The following is a 15,500-nucleotide window of genomic DNA, read 5'->3' on the forward strand; positions in this document are numbered from 1 at the left end:
ACTGCAGGCCGAGAGAGGGTGGGGGAACTATGGAAGGTTCAGGGTGGAGGCAGAGCTAGGCTAGAGGCAGAACTGGGGGTGGAGCCTGGGCAGCGTTTCAAGGAGGCCCTGAAATTTTGGCAGTATGGGGCCCTGAAATTCCTAGTGGCAGCCCTGTGTCACCTATTCATGCTGCGCAAACCACAGGCAGCATAAATCATGGCCTTGATGCAATCTAGCATTTCAAAGAAAACATAGTTTGAAAGATCGGCCTGAGATTATAGGGAGAGACAAGATAAACCTGATGAGGTCCTTGGTCAGCCGCCTGTGCAAGAATAGTATATGGCCATTTGCAGTCCAATTGTTCTTTCTATAATAGAAGCTGCTTCCTGTTTTGGAGGTGGAAGTGGGTTACTTGATCTCTTGGGCCCCTGTGCTGCTGCAGAGGCTGCACCAATGATATGTCCACCTGTACTGCTACAAGTGATTAAGAGGTCTATCCCTATACGCATACATGGGAGAGACCTGTCCGTTAAATATGTGGCCTCAAAGAACTAACAAGTTGTGTCTTTGTAACAGAGTACAGTCTGTTTATTTCAATAGGAGTATCTTACAGTTGAAAAAGTAAAACTACTTTGATTGTGAAAAGTCTAATTAGGAAATGCATCATATCCAGAAAATGTACCAATACATTTCATGTTTTATGGATTAATTAAAGGGAAAATGGCATTGGAAAATGACCTATTGTTTAAATCAGTTTTTTTGTGTTAATGTATTTTTTTGGCAATCATTTTTTTCCACAATCTTTTTTAAAAATACAAATCTAAATCATGCAATTTCCACACTGGCCACTGGTCCTTTTTGAGATTTTAACTTACTGTTAAAAGTAAATCCACATATACTGTATATTATCAACTATGAACAGACTCGGACCCTATTTGTTTAATTTATAGCATCTAATGCAATGAGTATGTAGGGCTCTGCCTCTGCCACGTCTGCAGCAGGTCGGTCTCTTTAGTCTTCTTATGCCTTGTCACTTTGTCAGAGAGTGTACCAGTGTCAGTGCCTATATCTAGCCTGACTCCCTCCTGGATCCTTATTAGTGTTTGGAGTTGTCTCCAATACTTATTAGTATGTCAGATTACCTTATTAACCTTTACCAAATGTGTATCTTCCATTAGTAGGTCTGTTTGGACTACTTAAATGTCTTGTACTATGCACATTATATTACTCAACTCCAATATTTGTGTATGACTATCAGCTATTATCCTCTTGGGCATTATATGGCATGACTATACAACTATTTTTATCTAAGGCTACATTTTGTTTATCTCTCTTTGACTCTTATTTACCATTTATATAGACTTGTATACCATAGCCTTGCTCATATGTGGCACAAAGGTGTCTCTGCCCTTTGATTTTTATAAGTAAATTATATTTAGTATGCTTAAAGTCATAATAAAGTTATATGCATTTTTTATTACTGCTTTATTACCCATTTTTCTTTTGGTTATATAATAAGTATGTGCAAAGTAATTGTGAAGGGAGGGGAACACAGGGAGCTGTGATATCACCTCTTACGATTGTTGAATCTTGTGTTAGCAGCTTGATATAGATGAATCACTGGTCATTGTAATATTGCCTCTGATGATAAGGAGTATGCTGAAAAGTCTTCTTGGCAGAACAGGACGTATAGGTCTAAAATAGCCCCAATGAAGTGACCAATGTAAAAATTGAAAGATTAGTAATTTTGCTTTTTTATATAAAGTTCATGATATGAATAAAAATTTATAAAATTTAAAAAAAATACATGTAACATAAAAATTTAATTTTAACAATAGGTCATTTTCACACATTCATTCCCATTTTGCCTTACCTTACAGATCCACCAACACTATAGAAGAATATTTATTGTGAAGCCATTTTTATGTGCAACTGTTAAAAATGAACAATAGATGCACAGAGGGCAATGTTACTGAAATATTTATTTCTGTCTAGGAAGTTTATGAGGACTTAGGCTATAATGCCATATGTTTCTACAAATACCTCACAGCTAGAAAAGCTGGCATGACAATCAGGAATGAACTGAGAGGAACTTTCCAAAAAATGTCTTGCCAGGAAAAAATATCTAATTTGCCTACTGTTTAATTGAAGCAAGACTATTTATCTGTATTTTAGACAGTGTCTATATTAAAATACAACATGTAAAATTGTTAAAAAATGTATGCAAACTGTTCATATATAATTAATAACCTTTTTTAAAATGTGCTATAATAGGTAATGGAATGTTAGGGTTATTTAATTAAACACTTGGTAATGGGAACGCATCAATGTCATGCAATCCATTTTTTTTTTTTTTCAAAGAGAACATAGTTTGATGATTTCTTCTTACTCCAAGGCAAAACTACTGTAAGCTATTTTCCATTCGTACATGCATACCAAAACAAAAAGGATACATAAAGTACCTGGCACCACATTCTTCTGTTCCAAGACTTGAGAGACTGGAAATTGCTACCCGCTCATACCTTAATAAAGGGTTGGGTTTCGCAAACCAGAAGATCAAAGAATCATTTAAACAATAAGGGCTCATGCAGAAGTCCATGCAAATCGGTTCTCGCGTGGACCACTAATGCACAAACTGGTTGCGGGTTTCCTGACCCGAGTGTATCAGCCTCATAGAAATATATGAAGCTGTCATGGTCCGGTCAGGTGAGCCAAGGCCAATCCATGCAGTGCCCAGATGTCTGAATGAGCCCTTAATAGAACCATGCATACAAAAGCGAATGAGGTTCAGCTGACGATGAGTGACGCACCCCTTCTGAGGAAGAGATTCTCGAAACGCGCGTCAGGGGGTACGTTGTGGCAGTTTGGACTTTGGGTATCTATGTGTTTTCATTAGTCTTATATTTATTCTGAACTTTCTCTTATTCCATTCCATGTATGACTATGATGTGCAGAGGAATATCTAAGCAAATGTGATCATTATATATTGCACTCTTTTACTAAAATATTACTAAAATTATTTATATATAATATTTAAGCATTGTGCTTTCTATTGAATTATACATGGTGGTTTTTTTTATTAATGTTATGTATACAAGTAACATTATTTTTGGACCTGTTGCATATCTCTGCCCAATGTCTGCTTGTCCTTTTTGCATTATGTCATCCCTTTTTTAATTATGTTTTAAATATGGTTTAATAAAAATTATTTTTATACAATCTCCTTGGAGGACTTTCTTTGTAGGTAGGCCACCCCCTGATAGTAGGTTGGCTGTCTCATCGGTATTACTGCACCAGTGTAGCAGCTGGGCAGGTAAGCAACTCTGCCTTTTTCCTGTTTTTTTATAGATTAGAGTAGAGTAGGGCCCTGCCAAAAGAGTCTACCTTGTCGTTATGGCAGGCTTACAAAATCTTTTGGTCAAAACAAAAGGTGGTTTGCTATGTCTGTGATATGGTGTTCGATGGGAACTGTTAATGTGTGATTGATGATGAGTGGGCTGTGGGACTGTGGAAGATTTGAGAGGTGGAGTGGGGGTGAAGCTTGGGTGGAGTCTCAAGGGGTCCCAAAAATTTTACCAGTATGGGGCCCTGTAATTTCTGGTGGCAGCCCTGAAGACAGACTATGTCTAGAGGAAATAAGCCAAATAAAGCTTTATATAGTTTAAGGAGGTCCATAAATACAACAACCCAAAAATAAAAAGAATGACTTCCACAATAATTGAATAATAACCAAACTTTATTAGACAAATCAATACAACATTAAAAAATAAGGGAAATTGTCAAGGCAGAGGCAAATAATAGAAAATCTGACAGGCAAGATTGTACTGAATGGGGTTAGGATATGTTCATGAAATGCTAAATACAAATGAGGTAGCTGCTTTCAGGAATTATAATAGATGCAAATACCCTAATAGATAGCAGCATTGTTGCACACATGAGCATAAAAGTGCTCTATGTAGTAAAATAATGCCTCAATGCCTTCTCAAAAGAAAATAGAAATAATATGAAAATGTCAAGTGCTGAAATGAAAAGGAGGTGGACGTTATCAATGATCACTTTGGACATAATCTGTATACACTGCCCGCATGTAAAGCCCCACCACCGCACCACACACGCACACACAAAGCACCGCACCACATACACACACGCAGGCACACAGACACATAGCGCAGCACATCCCGGCGTCCTGCTTCCTGTCTGAGACAGCCCAGCTGGATGACATCATCATCCAGCACGCTGTCTCAGACAGAAAGCTGCTGGCGAGGAAGAGGCTGCCGGGATGTGCTGCTGCTGCGGGGAGTTGAGCTGTGCAGCTGTGTGGCTGTGTGCCTGCGTGTGTGTATGTGGTGCGGTGCTTTGTGTGTGAGTGTGAGAGAGTGATCTTTGTGCTTTGTGTGTGTGTGTGTGTGAGAGGGGTGTTGGGCAAGGACAATGATATTGGTGGGGGGAGGCAATGATGCAGGTGATGGGCAATGATGGCGGTGGGGGGAGACAATGATGGAGGTGATGGACAATGATGGTGAGGGGAGGCAATGATGGAAGTGATGGCAATGATGGTGTGGGAGGCAATGATGGAGGGGTGATGGGCAATGATGGTGGGGGAGGCAATGATGGAGGTGAGATAATCCATTTAAATGGGTTTTCCAAAATTTTTTTGTATTTTCCCATAAGAAGACTGAAAATAATAAACCAGTATTGACCTTCCCAAAGCCCAGTGTCGCCTCTCCGATAACAGAACAGGACAGGAGCAGTGGTACTGTGCAGTGTATATACACAGGACAGGAGAAGTGGTACTGTGCAGTGCATATATACAGGACAGGAGAAGTGGTACTGTGCAGTGTATATATACAGGAGAGGAGGAGTGGTACTGTGCAGTGCATATATACAGGACAGGAGAAGTGGTACTGTGCAGTGTATATATACAGGACAGGAGGAGTGGTACTGTGCAGTGTATATATACAGGACAGGAGGAGTGATAATGTGCAGTGTATATATACAGGACAGGAGAAGTGGTACTGTGCAGTGTATATATACAGGAGAGGAGGAGTGGTACTGTGCAGTGCATATATACAGGACAGGAGAAGTGGTACTGTGCAGTGTATATATACAGGACAGGAGGACTGATACTGTGCAGTGTATATATACAGGACAGGAGGAGTGGTGCTGTGCAGTGTATATATACAGGACAGGAGGAGTGGTGCTGTGCAGTGTATATGTACAGGACAGGAGTGGTGCTGTGCAGTGAATATATACAGGACAGGAGGAGTGGTACTGTGCAGTGTATATACACAGGATAGGAGGAGTGGTACTGTGCAGTGTATATATACAGGACAGGAGGAGTGTAACTGTGCAGTGTATATATACAGGACAGGAGAAGTGGTACTGTGCAGTGCATATATACAGGACAGGAGGAGTGTAACTGTGCAGTGTATATATACAGGACAGGAGAAGTGGTACTGTGCAGTGAATATATACAAGACAGGAGAATTGGTACTGTGCAGTGTATATATATATAGGACAGGAGAAGTGGTACTGTGCAGTGTATATATATATAGGACAGGAGAAGTTGTACTGTGCAGTGTATATACAGCTGTGGCAAAAATTAAGAGACCACTGCAAAATGTTCAGTTTGCCTGATTTTTCTCTTTATAGGTATATTTTTGAGTAAAATGTAAATTGTTCTTTTATTCTATAAACTTTTGGCAATATTTCACGTCGATATCAGATAAATGTTCTGTTGTGGATCGGAAACGTTGCCACATGGGCCAGTAGAGTCCGCTACTTTTTTCACAATTAATCGCCGGGGTAATATATACATATATATATATATATATATATATATATATATATATATATACACAGACACATATACACATACATACAGTACATACATAAGAATAGAAACTGAGAATTACACCATTTATACAGGGCTGAAGTATACACAGCTCCACAATATATGCTAGAATCAATTATATACACAGTTCCATATTATATACCATGGTAAGGAATATAGAGCAGTGTATATACTACACTCCCTGACAGAAGTTATGTCGCTTATCCATGTTATGTAAATAAAAGCTTATAACCTGACGTTGAATTCATCCATTGGTTGTATAAATTATTCTTTTGAAAGCTGAAACCCTCCGAAATGTGGTTTAGGTTAAGGAAATAAATTGACATCAATGCAGAAATATTGATCAGTTAATGGACACAGAATGGTCAGATTTTGGCAAGACAATAGTTTTGTCGCCTGGTCATATAATGCACCCAATCCTAGTTTACATCCTCATCTGTGCTTAGTAAATGATTGGTTAATTAGTGTGTGTATAAAAAGAAACCCAGCACCCCAGACCTTCACTTGAACTGCAACTTGAGCTCTGACAACATGCCAAAAATCCACCCTGCCACCAAAGCTTGGTTTATCAAGAGGCTGAAGACCAGATCCACTGCAGAGGTGGCTGGCACCTTTAATGCATCTCAGCGTCAAGTACAGAGAATTAAAAAAAGATTTGAAGAGACTGGAGATGTGTGTTGACAAGCCCAGGTCCGGCAGACCCCGCAAGACAACTGCTCAGGAGGAACATTTTTCGGTTAGAAAATCCAAAGCAAGACCCTCTTCCACTGCAGCAGAGCTCCAACAGGCCTGGTCACCTCAAGTCCCTGTGTCAACTAGAACAGTTTGTAGGATTCTGACTTGAAATGGCCTCCATGGTCGAATCAGTGCCCAGAAGCCAGCACTAAACAAAAGGCAAATAAAAAACCGTGTGGCATTTGCAAAGTCCCACAGCCTGCTAAACAAAAGGACGCTGGAAAAGTGGCAGAAGGAGGATTTCTCTGATGAATATTCAGTAGAATTACACCACAGCCACTGCAAAATACTGCAGGAGATCTACTGGAGCCGTATGGATCCAAAATACACCCAGAAAACAGTTAAATTTGGTGGTGGAAAGATCATGGTCAGGGGTTACATTCAGTATGGGGGTGTGCGAAACATTTGCAAGGTGGAAGGCAATATCAATAGCCTAAAATATCAAGAAGTATTAGCTACTGCTTATATTCCAAATCATAAAAGGGGTCAAATTCTGCAGCAGGATGGTGCTCCATCTCATACATCCATCTCTAAAACAAAGTTCCTCCAGGCAAAAAAAGATCAAGGTGCTCAAGGACTGGCCAACCCAGTCACCAGACATGAACATCATTGAGCATGTTTGGGGTAGGATGAAAGAGGAAGCTTGGAAGACAAAACCAAAGAATCTAGATGAACTCTGGGAGGCATGTATGACTGCATTCTTTGCTATTTCTGATGACTTCATCAATAAATTCTAATAGCACCACAACTTCATTCACCAATGTTATGTAACATATATTTGTATTTTAAGTTAATTATTTGTTTGAATATCACATTACTTTTTGTGGTCGACAAAACTTTGGTCTTGCCAAAATCTGACCTTTCTGGGTCCATTAACTGATCAATATTTCTGCATTGATGCCAATTTATTTTCTTAACCTAAACCACATTTCAAAAGGTTTCAGCTTACAGAAGAATAATTTATACAACTAATGGATGAATTTAACGTCAGGTTATAAGCTCTTATTTACATAACATGGATAAGCGACATAACTTCTGTCAGGGAGTGTATATAGTGTAGAGATGTGGCAGTGTATATACTGTATAGTGTGAATACCACACTATATACACATCGCCATACTATATAAACATGTCTACACTATATAGTATATATGGACATCTCTACAATATAAAACGCGATCATGAAAACGTCAAATAGAAATAAAAATTGGTATTGCAGAAAACGTCATCTTGTCTCACAAAAAGCAAGTTGCCATACAGCTCCATCAGTGGAAAAGTTATAGCTCTCAGAATAAAGTGATACAAAAATTTACTTTTGTATAAAATAGTTTTTATTATGTAAAAGTGCCAAAACATGAAAAAAGTAAGTTAAATGTGATATTGCTATCATACTGACCTGAAGAATATAGCAGTCTTATCAATTTTACCACATGCAGAACGACGTAAAAATAAATAAATAAATAAATTCCTGAATTGCTGGTTTTTGTTCATTCTGCCTCCCACAAATCTGAATAGAAAGCAATAAAAAATTTTTATGTGCCCGAAAATGATACCAATAAAAATGTCAACTAGTCCCACTAAAAAACAAGCCCTCACATGACTTTGTCAGCAGAAATATGGGAAAATTATAGATCTCAAAATGTGGCAATGCAAAACTTTTGTTGTTTTTTTTTTTGTATAAAAAATGTCTTTTAGAGTGTGATAGCAGCCAAACATAAAAACTCGTTATAAATCTGGTATTGCTGTAATCACACTGACCTGAAGAATAAAGTTGTCTAATCCCTTATACCACACAAGAAATGGAGTAAAAAATAAATAAAACCAATTTGTCACCTGCTGTTCATTTGTTAATTCTGCCTCAGATATAACGCAGTAAGGCTGGGCACACATTTATTCTCCGGTCTACACTGAGAGCTTACACCGGGGTTTCCATGTAAATCTCTGACATACGTTATTCAGATGGAACCTGCAGTGGAAGATTCCCTATAATTAGGCAGATAGAGTCACTGTGAACTCTGTCTGGCCCTTGATCTTGCGGTGTCCGTCTTTTAAGCGTTCATAAAAGCGCGGTCGGCCACAGTTTAGGGCACTTCTCCAAAGAAGGACAACACTGAACAGAGGCCAGGCAGAGTTCAGAGTAAAGGTCCTGTCACACTAAACGATATCGCTAGCGATCCGTGACGTTGCAGCGTCCTGGATAGCGATATCGTTGTGTTTGACACGCAGCAGCGATCAGGATCCTGCTGTGATATCGCTGGTCGTTGATTAAAGTTCAGAACTTTATTTGGTCGTCAGATCGCCGTGTATCGTCGTATTTGACACCAAAAGCAACGATGCCAGCGATGTTTTACAATGGTAACCAGAGTAAATATCGGGTTACTAAGCGCAGGGCCGCGCTTAGTAACCCGATGTTTACCCTGGTTACCAGTGTAAAATGTAAAAAAACAAACAGTACATACTCACCCTCTGATGTCTGTCACACGTCCCTCGCCGTCCGCTTCCTGCACTGACTGTGAGCTCCGGCCGGCCGCAAAGTGAAAGTACAGCACAGCGGTGACGTCACCGCTCTGCTGTTAGGGCCGGCGCTCAGTCAGTGCAGGAAGCGGACGGCGAGGGACGTGAAGGTGAGTATGTACTGTTTGTTTTTTTACATTTTACACTGGTAACCAGGGTAAACATCGGGTTACTAAGCGCGGCCCTGCGCTTAGCAACCCGATGTTTACCCTGGTTACCCAGGGACTTCGGCATCGTTGGTCGCTGGAGAGCGGTCTGTGTGACAGCTCTCCAGCGACCAAACAGCGACGCTGCAGCGATCGCCATCGTTGTCTGTATCGCTGCAGCGTCGCTTAGTGTGACGGTACCTTTACTCTGCTGCCTCATTACAGAGAATAGATACCTCGGGAGTTTCATCTTATTCATGTCATTTCAAGATTTAGCTGGAAAGCCTGATATAAGTGCTTAGCGTAGAGCAACGAATAAATGTGATCCCAAACGTTATGTAAAATATTCCCAATAAAAGCTTCAACTCAATTCACAAAAAAAGCAAGTCCCCATTCAGGTACGTCATCTGTTAATGAAAATAGAGTGAACTTCCATGTTACTGGTGATACAAAGGCTTTGGAAAAGCACTATGGCCCTCACCTCACCACCCCGAAAGAAATCCAGCAAACTCTGCGCTCCCAAGTCCAAATGCCCCTCTCCTTTCTGAGCCCAACTGTGTGCCCAAACCACATTTAGAGTACACATGGTTGGCATTTCTGTAGCGATGAGAGCCCATCTAATTTATGGGATGCGGGTCTCCAGAAGCATGAGCTGAATACATTGTATGGGCACTGTACTGGCAGATTTGCAATTTTCACTAGGCAACATGCATTGCTGCCCTTTTCTGGAAAACATCCATGGGGTGAAAATTATCACTACATCTGTAGATAAATTCCCAAAGGGGTTAAATTTCCAAAATGAGGTAACTTGAGGGTGTACTCTGCTCTTTTGGCACATAGGGGCTCTGTATATTGAGACAGCAAACTATTCTATAATAATAACTTGCTCTCCAAGAGTGAAATGGCACTCATTCCCTGTCGAATCTTGCTGCTAAACAGTACTGTACAGCCATATATGTGGTATTTCCACTTTCAGTAGAAATTGTGTGACAAATTTTTGGAGCCATTTTTACCCATTTCCCCTTGTGAAAATGTAAAATCTGGGGCTAAAATAATTTTTTTCTGGTAAACATGTAATTATTTTTTCTTCACCACCCAATGGGATAAAATTCTGTGACACACATGTGGAATCAATATGATCACTGCACCCTTAGATGAACTCATTAAGAGGCGTACTTTGTAAACTGTGGTCACTTATGGGGGGATCTGCTGTTCTGGTACCTCAGGGGATCTACCAATGTGAAATGTCAGATGCACACCATAACAATAAAATCTGCACTGTAATAGGAGCTCCTTCCCCTCTGAGCTTTGCAATGTGCATCAAAAGTAGTCTTTGAACACTTATGGGGTATTGGCGCACTCAAGTTGCATAATAAATTCTATTGTTCATTTTCTCCTATTACCCCTTATAAAGTTTAGGTGAAAGAAAAACATTTTAGTGGAAAAAATGGTAATATTTCATTTACTCAGTCCAATGTTATTTAAGTCTGTGAATTGAAAAAGGCCATCACGCCGAAACGCGCGTCGGGGCAGGTGCACTCGGTGGTGTGTTTGATTCCCTAACCTGCTCAGGTAATTATCTACTCAAAAGCATGAATTTGATACGGATTGATTGTATCAAAATTCTATACCTGTGATTGTGTTTAATAGGGTTGGACTTGTAATATGACTCTATATGGTCGTATTCACATTGCCAGTACTGTATAGGCTGTGATACCCATTCAATTTATGTATATACTGTCACCCACGGTTGTGCACCCTTGCGTTTCCTACATGTGCAACATGGCATGAACTCTGTTTCTCTATGCTCCTTATCCTGGAAATATTTAATAAAGTTTTTTCATTTTTTGCAAACTTTGGGTGTTGTTTGATCGCTTTTTGTTGCGGTTTGTGTAAGTCTGTGAATTGCCTGAGGGTTAAAACTACTCACTACTCCCCTAGATGAATTCGAGAGGTGTAGTTTTTAAAATGGGGTCACTTATGGGGGTTTCTTCTGTTTTGGCATGTCAGGGAATCTTCAAATGGAACATAGTGTCAGCAACCAATTCCAGCCAAAACAGCTCTTTCCCTTTCTGAGCCCTGCTGTGCGCCCAAACAGTAGTTTTCCACCACATAATGGGTGTCGGTGTAATTAGAACAAACTGGGCAAGAAATAGTATGGTCCATGTTCTCCTGTTACCATTGGCAAAATAAAAAATTGGGGGCTAAAACATTTTTATTGGAAAAAATATATTTTTTTAATTTTCATAGCTCAACGTTATAAACTTCTGTGAGTTGCTCGGGATTTTAAGGTGCTCACCACACAGCTAGATAAATTTCTCATTCTGCTGTTTTGGCATGTCAGGGGCTCTTCAAATGGTGTCCGCTGTTGTGAATTAGACTTTTTTGGCTCCCTCTTGTGGTCACTAGTGGTATGACTCTGAGATTGTCTTTCCCTAGTTTGGCACCCACCTGGGTCGTTAGTCCAGGGGTGTTGCTATATGAACTTCCTGAATTCTTAGTCTGGTGCCTGGCATCGTTGTAATCAGTCCTTTCTGTTTGCTCCTGTCTGCTGGTCCTGGTTCATGCAAAATTAAGCTAAGTCTTGCTTCCTTGTTTTTTTGGTTATTTGTATTGCTCTTATTTTTTGTCCAGCTTGTACTAAATGTGATTCCTGATTTTGCTGGAAGCTCTAGGAGGCTGGTATTCTCCCCCCGGGCCGTTAGACAGTTCGGGGGTTCTTGAATATCCAGCGTGGATATTTTTGATAGGGTTTTTGCTGACCGTATAAGTCATCTTACTATATTCTGCTATTAGTCAGTGGGCCTCTCTTTGCTAAATGCCTAGTTCATTCTTACGTTTGTCTTTTCTTCTTACCTCACCGTTATTATTTATTGGGGGCTTGTATCCAACTTTTGGGGTCTTTTCTCTGGAGGCAAGAAAGGTCTATCTTTTCCCTTCTAGGGTTAGTTAGTTCTCCGGCTGGCGCGAGACGTCTAGAACCAACGTAGGCACGTTCCCCGGCTGCTGCTATTTGTGGTGCTAGGATTAGCTATACGGTCAGCCCAGTTACCACTGCCCTATGAGCTGGTTTTTTGTGTTTGCAGACTTGGTATTTATTGCAGAGACCCTCTGCCATTGGGGTCATAACAGTATGCCAGGCCAAAGTTGAATGTTTAATGCATTGCAGAAGTGGGATAATAAGAAAGGAAATTCTGAGTTTTTTTTTTTTCCTCTCTTTCTTCCTCCCCTTTACCTCTGAGTGGCTTAAGCTTGCTGCAGACATGAATGTCCAGACTCTGATTACAAGTGTGGAGCAGCTTGCTGCTCGTGTGCAGGGCATACAAGATTTTGTTACCAGTAGTCCTATGTCTGAACCTAAAATACCTATTCCTGAACTGTTCTCTGGAGATCGATTTAAGTTTAGGAATTTCAGGAATAATTGTAAATTGTTTCTTTCTCTGAGACCCCGTTCGTCTGGAGACTCAGCTCAGCAAGTTAAAATTGTTATCTCTTTCTTGCGGGGCGACCCTCAGGATTGGGCTTTCTCGCTAGCGCCAGGAGATCCGGCATTGCTAAATCCTATTCCTCTTAGAGGTATTGATGCTACGCCATTGATGGAAAATAAACCGCAGTTTTGGACACAGGTAACCATGTGCATGACTCCTGAACATCGGGAGGTGATTCGTTTTATTGTTCTGCATAAAATGCATGATTTGGTCGTTTTGGGTCTGCCATGGTTATAGACCCATAATCCAGTCTTGGATTGGAAGGCAATGTCTGTGTCAAGTTGGGGCTGTCAGGGAATTCATGGTGATTCCCCACCGGTGTCTATTGCTTCCTCTACTCCTTCGGAAGTTCCTGAGTATTTGTCTGATTATCAGGATGTATTCAGCGAGTCCAGGTCCAGTGCTCTTCCTCCTCATAGGGACTGTGACTGCGCTATAGATTTGATTCCGGGTAGTAAATTTCCTAAGGGAAGATTATTTAATCTGTCTGTACCTGAGCATACCGCAATGCGTTCGTATATCAAGGAATCTCTGGAGAAGGGGCATATCCGTCCTTCCTCTTCCCCTCTTGGTGCGGGATTCTTTTTTGTGTCCAAGAAGGACGGATCTTTGAGACCTTGTATTGACTATCGGCTTCTGAATAAAATCACTGTTAAATTTCAGTATCCTTTGCCTCTGTTGTCGGACTTGTTTGCCCGGATTAAAGGTGCCAAGTGGTTCACCAAGATAGATCTTCGTGGTGCGTACAACCTTGTGCGCATTAAGCAAGGAGATGAATGGAAAACTGCATTTAATACGCCCGAAGGTCATTTTGAGTACTTGGTGATGCCTTTTGGGCTCTCTAATGCTCCTTCAGTGTTTCAGTCCTTTATGCATGATATTTTCCGGAAGTATCTGGATAAATTTATGATTGTTTATCTGGATGATATTCTGGTTTTTTCTGATGATTGGGACTCGCATGTAGAGCAGGTCAGGATGGTGTTTGAGGTTTTGCGTGAGAATGCTTTGTTTGTTAAGGGCTCAAAGTGTCTCTTTGGAGTACAGAAGGTTCCCTTTTTGGGTTTTATTTTCTCCCCTTCTGCGGTGGAGATGGACCCAGTCAAGGTCCGAGCTATTCATGATTGGACTCAACCCACGTCCGTTAAGAGTCTTCAGAAGTTCTTGGGCTTTGCTAACTTCTACCGTCGTTTTATCGCTAATTTTTCTAGCGTTGTTAAACCTTTGACGGATATGACCAAGAAAGGTTCTGATGTTGCTAACTGGGCTCCTGCAGCCGTGGAGGCTTTCCAAGAGTTGAAGCGCCGGTTTACTTCAGCGCCTGTTTTGTGCCAGCCTGATGTCTCACTTCCCTTTCAGGTTGAAGTGGATGCTTCTGAGATTGGGGCAGGGGCCGTTTTGTCGCAGAGAGGCCCTAGTTGCTCTGTAATGAGACCATGTGCTTTTTTCTCTAGGAAGTTTTCGCCTGCTGAGCGGAATTATGATGTTGGCAATCGGGAGTTGCTGGCCATGAAGTGGGCATTTGAGGAGTGGCGTCATTGGCTCGAGGGTGCTAAGCATCGTGTGGTGGTCTTGACTGATCACAAAAATCTGATGTATCTCGAGTCTGCTAAACGCCTGAATCCTGGACAGGCCCGTTGGTCATTGTTTTTCTCCCGTTTTGACTTTGTGGTCTTGTATTTACCAGGTTCAAAGAATGTGAAGGCTGATGCTCTTTCAAGGAGCTTTGTGCCTGACTCTCCTGGAGTCGCAGAACCAGTTGGTATTCTTAAAGAGGGAGTAATCTTGTCAGCCATTTCTCCGGATTTGCGACGTGTGTTGCAGAGATTTCAGGCTGGTAGACCTGACTCTTGTCCACCTGACAGACTGTTTGTTCCTGTTAAATGGACCAGCAGAGTCATTTCCGAGGTTCATTCCTCGGTGTTGGCAGGGCATCCGGGAATTTTTGGCACCAGAGATTTGGTGGCTAGGTCCTTTTGGTGGCCTTCCTTGTCGCGGGATGTGCGGTCATTTGTGCAGTCCTGTGGGACTTGTGCTCGAGCTAAGCCTTGCTGTTCTCGTGCCAGCGGGTTGCTCTTGCCCTTGCCTGTCCCGAAGAGGCCTTGGACACACATTTCCATGGATTTCATTTCAGATCTTCCGGTGTCTCAGGGCATGTCTGTCATCTGGGTGGTATGTGATCGCTTTTCCAAGATGGTCCATTTGGTATCTTTGCCTAAGCTGCCTTCCTCTTCCGATCTGGTTCCTTTGTTCTTTCAGAATGTGGTTCGTTTACACGGCATTCCTGAGAATATCGTGTCTGACAGAGGATCCCAGTTTGTTTCCAGGTTCTGGCGATCCTTTTGTGCTAAGATGGGCATTGATTTGTCGTTTTCGTCTGCCTTTCATCCTCAGACTAATGGACAAACGGAGCGAACTAATCAAACTTTGGAGGCTTATTTGAGGTGTTTTGTTTCTGCGGATCAGGATGATTGGGTGACCTTCTTGCCATTGGCTGAGTTTGCCCTTAATAATCGGGCTAGTTCCGCTACTTTGGTCTCGCCATTTTTCTGCAACTCTGGTTTCCATCCTCGTTTTTCCTCGGGACATGTGGAGCCTTCTGACTGTCCTGGGGTAGATTCTGTGGTGGATAGGTTGCAGCAGATTTGGAATCATGTGGTGGACAACTTGAAGTTGTCACAGGAGAAGGCTCAGCGTTTTGCCAACCGCCGCTGCGGTGTGGGTCCCTGACTTCGTGTTGGGGATTGGGTATGGCTGTCTTCTCGATTTGTTCCTATGAAGGTC

Source organism: Ranitomeya variabilis, chromosome 1, assembly GCF_051348905.1.
Source record: "Ranitomeya variabilis isolate aRanVar5 chromosome 1, aRanVar5.hap1, whole genome shotgun sequence".
In the NCBI taxonomy this organism is placed as follows: Eukaryota; Metazoa; Chordata; class Amphibia; order Anura; family Dendrobatidae; genus Ranitomeya; species Ranitomeya variabilis.